This window comes from Perognathus longimembris, chromosome 21 (genome assembly GCF_023159225.1).
Source record: "Perognathus longimembris pacificus isolate PPM17 chromosome 21, ASM2315922v1, whole genome shotgun sequence".
Classification (NCBI taxonomy): Eukaryota; Metazoa; Chordata; class Mammalia; order Rodentia; family Heteromyidae; genus Perognathus; species Perognathus longimembris.
In genome coordinates, this window is record NC_063181.1 from 33,765,603 (window position 1) to 33,771,755 (window position 6,153).

Below are 6,153 nucleotides of genomic sequence, written 5' to 3' on the forward strand. Positions count from 1 at the left end.
ATCCACTTGCAAGTGCAAAGCCATAGGAGGCCCAGGATTTGTTGTGTACAGGACTAGGTCCGGAGGCATTTTGCATTTCTCCTGCTGTAAACCCATAGAGGATTCACAAGGTCTCATCACTGTCAGGAACCAATGCTTGCTGTGTGCACGTATCTGGAGGCACAGAACATTGTTTGTGTTGGGCAAATGTCTTGCATGATACACATTTTCATAATCTCTTATCTTCCCACCTCCTTTCTGGGATGTAGAAATCTGTTTTCCTCTTGAAGAAAAACTGGAATTAGAGATCTGAGCTTGTGGAAACTTTCCTAACTTACGCGTGTGTGTATGCATACAGGAATGCACACGTGTGCTTACAGAAACTGGGGCTTGAACTGAGAATCTTTAGCTGTTGTTTGTCTTTTTCACTCAAAGCTGGGGCTCTACCACTTGACCCATAACTCTACTTTTTGCTTTTTACTCATTAGTTGGAGATAGAGTCTCTTAGATTTGTCTGCTCAGGCTGGCTTCAAACTGCAGTTCTCAGATCTCAGCCTCTTGTATAGCTAGGGTTACAGGCATGAGCCACCGGTGCCTGGCTTCATTTGAATTTTTATACAACTTATCTGACATCTTTCCTCTGGAAAGAGAAACGTTCTGTGGAAATCACTGGGTCATTTTGTGGGTTCTCATTTAAGCTTTATGAAGAAGGACCATGGGCCAGGCTGACTCTGGGTCTGGGGGCCCTAACTGTCCATCCCTAGCTGGCCCTCCTGATGAGCGGAGAGGAGAGCATTTCCACATAAGGTGTTCCTAGTGGATAGGACCTGGCCGTTCTGCTCCATCCCCCTCCCCCAGGGGCCCAGGTTGTATTTCTCAGGATGTTTGCATACCAAAGATAACTCTTTCCTTCCAACCCAGGGCGGAGTGAGGTCTCTGGTGTCCGCAGGCGGAAGGTTCCTTGGCAAGAGCTCCACATTTGAACCACGGCTTAGTGGAGAAGGAAGTCTTCCTGAGCCTGGGGATAAGTCTGGAACCTTCTCTCATCATCTCTGGCTATTTTTTCCAATATCTCAAAGGAAAGTTGTCCAGTCGGTCCTAGGATGGGAGGGGTGGGGGGGAGGGGGAGGGTTTGGTTTATAGAATTAGCCTTGAGGAGTGACTGCATGGGTCCTGTTTGACAAGGCCCCGTGTGCCAACTGTCAGCCTCCTTTGGAGTGTTTGGGCTTGAGCAGGGCCGTGAATTCCATCTGCAGCGTGTCTCCAGCACACCTGACAGCTGCGGAGGCAGCCCCTCTGCTTGTGTCTCTAGCAACGTGTAGCTGGGCATCAAGTCCAAGGAGATTTACGTCCTTGGAGAGGCAGCAGGCTGCATTTGCCAGCTGGAGGCCGGACTCCTTGAACCGTAGAAGACAAATAACCACGCTCAGATTCCAGAGATGTGAAGACTTACAGACCTAGAAGAACTGAAGAGCCCTGGAGCCTCTGGCTCTCCGGGAGGAGCCGGGAATGGAGCAGACATGACAGGGAAGGGGAGCTGACTTGGAGTGAGCATGAGGAATGAGCAGGCTCTCCAGAGATGCTGATCAGGTGAGCTGGAAAGGAGCAGGCGGAATCGGGATGAGGGTGAATTGGCAGCAAAGGGGCCCAGGTCTCTGTTGTGGCAGATGCTTCTCTTAGAGGATGGCGGCAAGTCCATGCTGTGGTTCTCCGGGGCAATCACTGGGCTGCAATTCTACATTAGCCTCACCCATCAGCGCTTACGAAGTAGAAGCAGCTTTTCCATGTAGAAAACAATGCCGTTTCTCCTCTCCAGCCTTTAGGAAAGGAGTGCAGGTGACTGGGATGATGGGCCTTTTAAAACTCTGTAAAATCTTGGACCTTGGCTTATGGCTTATGGCAAGGAATACGCGATGCTAGGCGCCCACTGATGGTGATGTGGGGTACAGCAGATGTGAGCTTCCCAATGCTGGTCTGTTAGCCCGACTGGAAGCCCTGCTTCAGTTTTCATAAGGTCTCCACTACCAGTGCTGGAAAAGAGCATATAATTAATTTAATTCAATCCCTCAATAAAAACAGATGAATATCCAGGTGTCAGTGGCTCATACCTGTAATCCTAGGTAACTTCAGGAAGCTGGTATCTGTGGATCATGGTTCAAAACCAGCCCTGGCAGGAAAGTCTCTGAGGCTCTTATCTCCAACAAACCACCAAAAAGCCAGATGTGGAGCTATGGCTCAAGTGGTAGATCTCAGGGACATTACCCAGGCCTTGAATTCAAGCCCTAGAACAATCATACACATACACACACACACACACACACACACACACACACACACACACACGAATAATAAGTTCTGGAGGGATGAGTTGAGTAGACAGATTCTTTTTTTTTCAGTTAAAGGCAGTTCTGAGGTAATATAAACAGTCCAGACTTCACAGATTAAAAAATAAGAAAGGGAGAAATGACCACTGATGGAACAACTGTTCTATGCCAAAGTTTATAAGAGATACTCTGCAACAAATAATGACAACAAATAGAAATTGAGCCTCTGAGAAACCAAACTCAAAGCCCAAGTGGATCCTGACCAATGCTCAGCTTATTTTCTTTACTTCTAACCATTTGGGTGACACCAAGAAGTGCATTAACGTTTCTTGTTTAATATTTTTCTTTCTTGTTCTTTTTAGCAAAGGTCTTGCTGTGTAGTCAGGACTGGCCTGGAACTCTCCGTCCTCCTTCCTTCAACTCCTCAGTACCGGGAGTATAGGTATATGTTACCACACCTGGCTGTTATTTAACCTTGCCAAACCACTTGCTTGCCTTAAATCAAACGCAGATCTGCCTGTTCTGCTCAGGGCATATGAACTAGTTTGGGTTCTGTTTTGTATTGTTTTTTGTTTTTGCTAGAACTGGGGCTTAAACTCAGGGCCTGGGCACTGTCCATGAGCTTCTTTTTGCTCAAGGCTAGCACTCTACCACTTGAGCCACAGCGCCACTTCCAACTTTTTCTGAGTAGTAGTATATTGGAGATAAGAGTTTTAGGGACTCCCAGCACTGAGGTTCATACCTGCAATCCTAGTTACTTAGGAGGCTGAGATCTGAGGATTGAAGTTCAAAGCTAGTCAGGGTGGGAAACTCCATGAGACTCTTATCTCCAATAAACCACTCAGAAAAAGTTGGAAGTGGAGCTGTGGCTCAAGTAGTAGAGTACTAGCCTTGAGCTGAAGAGTTCAGGGACAGTGCCCAGGCCCAGAATTCAAGCTCCATGACTGACCTAAATAAATAAACAAACAAACAAACAATAAATAAATGAATATCCTGTATGTGAAAGAGTGGTATGTAAAGGGGCTCCCTAGTGTGAAATGATAGAATCTACCCAGGCATCAGTGGTTCATGCCTGTAATCCTAGCTACTGAGGAGGCTGAGACCTGAGGATCATGGTTCAGAATAAGTCAACTTGGGCTGGGGATATGGCCTAGTGGCAAGAGAGCTTGCCTCGTATACATGAGGCCCTGGGTTCGATTCCCCAGCACCACATATACAGAAAACGGCCAGAAGTGGCGCTGTGGCTCAAGTGGCAGAGTGCTAGCCTTGAGCAAAAGGAAGCCAGGGACAGTGCTCAGGCCCTGAGTCCAAGGCCCAGGACTGGCCAAAAAAAAACAACAAAAAAAACAGAATAAGTCAACTTGGTGGGAAAGCTCATGAGTCTCTTATTTCCAGTTAAGCATCAAAAAACCAGAAGTGGAGCTGTGGCTTAATAAGTGCTAGAGTGTCAACCTTGAGTGAAAAAGCTAGGGACAGTGTTCAGACCCTGAGTTCAAGCCCTAGTATAGATAGGCATACCCCCCAAATATGTAAAATATAGCATGTCACAAATTTATAGATATTAATAATGTATAACAGAATAATGTGTTGGTGGTGGTGGTAGAGTGTGTATGTGTATGTGTGTATGTGTAAAGTCTGGAGGTAGGATGAATCTTAGACCTTCGGGTTTTCCTGTAGTTAGTCCTGCTTAGAGTAGCATCTTAGATCTTGGACTCATTTTTCTCATTTGTGGGGTTGCCCTGCCTGGTTTTTCTTGTGAGAGATGAAGCTATCACGGACTAATTGCATAGGTAGAACCTCCATCTTTGGCTTTGTTTCTGTGTTCAAACTCTGGTCTGGCCCATATTCTAAATCTGGTCCTGGTTGAATTGCCTGCAATTGCCCACGCAGCACTTAGAGTAAGATGTCAGGGATGGATAGAAGGCTTAGAGAGCACGGAGCATGGGTTTTTATCATCTAGGGTTCATGAGACCGGGCCCTAAGGCACGAAGGGGAAGAGAAGATGGACAAATATGTCAGGGTTGCTACAACAAAGCACTCAATCTGGATGGTGTAAAATGATAGAAATTTATTCTCGCATAGCTCTGAAGACTAAATGTCCAAACACAAGGCATTGGCAAGGTCATGCTCTCGCTGAAGGGTCTGGGAGGAGCTCTTCCTGGCCTCCAGTGCTGGCCAGCGATGGCTCAGCTTGTAGATGTATCTGTCTAACTTCTGTCTTTGTCTTCACATGGGCTTCTTTGAGAACTCCGTGTCCAAAACATCAATTACTGGTGTAGGACTCAGCCTAATGCAGTGTCATCTTATTTTAATTTGATTATACCAACAGAGGCCCCCTTTCTAAATAAGGACAGGTTAGCAGGTCCCTGTCCCAAGCAGAAGCGTGTGGAGGGCACAGTGGTACTCCTATCCTTTCTGCTCTCATCATATTCCTGTTGCTTCACATTTACATTGTGTGTGTGTGTGTGTGTGTGTGTGTGTGTGTGTGTGTTTAAGAGAGAGATTGGGGGGTACTAGGACTTGAACTCAAGTCCTTGCACTCTCCCTTGGCTTTTTTTTTTTTGGCCAGTCCTAGGCCTATGGACTCAGGGCCTGAGCACTGTCCCTGGCTTCTTTTTGCTCAAAGCTAGCACTCTGCCACTTGAGCCACAGCACCACCTCTGGCCATTTTCTATACATGTGGTGCTGGGGAATCGAACCCAGGGCTTTATGTATATGAGGCAAGCACTCTTGCCACTAGGCCATATTCCCAGCCCTCTCCCTTGGCTTTTTTTAGCTCAAGGCTGAAGCTCTATCACCTGAGCCACAACTCTACTTGCAGCTTTTTGCTAGTTAATTGGAGATGAGTCTCATGAACTTTTTTCCTCGGTTGTTTTTTGATCCTCAGATCTCAGTTTTAGTAAAGATTTATTTGGGTATAACAATAAATAAGGAAGAAATTGAAAAAGAAGCATTCTTGCTCCCTAAAGACTCCTCCCTGTGGTACTTGTTCTTTCTGAGCTGGGAGGATACATGTGATCATGCTGTCTGACAACTCTCAATCATCAGACAATGCCAAACCCACAGTGTGTGTATGTGTATGTGTGCTTACCAGTAGTGGGACTTGAACTCAGAGCCTCATACTCTTGTTTGAAATTTTGCTCAAGGCTGGCACTCTACCACCTGAGCCACACTTCCACTTGCAGCTATTTGTTGGTTAACAGCAGGTAAGACTCTCATTGACTTTTCTGCCTGGGCTGCTTTCAAATAGCTACTGAGTAGCTAGGATTACAGGTGTGAGCCACTGGTACCTGGCTTCAAGCACACATTGTGAAGGCTCTGTTTTAACTTATCCTCATCCAAAAGGATAATAGGAGTGCTATGCACCCCTTGATTTATGCTTAGGGGTCTTTGTTCCCTCCTCCAGATTTGAGGGGCCACTGGTGAAGGCAGACTTTGTGCTTGTTGTCTCCTGTGGATAGCAGTAGTTACCCACTCTACTTCTTTTAGTAATGGAAACCCAGAGTTCTAGCTGAGAACATGGTCTTCTAGCTGAAAACATCTTGCACCCTCGGGTATGACTAGGTGACAGAGCTCTAGTGTACAGAAGTGTGTGACGAAAGGGAAAAGGCATATCCTCTGTGCCCCTTTCTCACTTTGGTACTGAATACAAGTGTGATGGTGAGGACTGGTAATATGGCCTAGTAGTAGAGTGCTTGTCTCGAATACATGAAGCCCTGGGTTTGATTCCTTGGCACCATATATATATATATATATATATATATATATATATATATATATATATATATATATATAAAGCTGGAAGTGGCACTGTGGCTCAAGTGTCATGGTGCTAGCCTTGAGCAAAAAA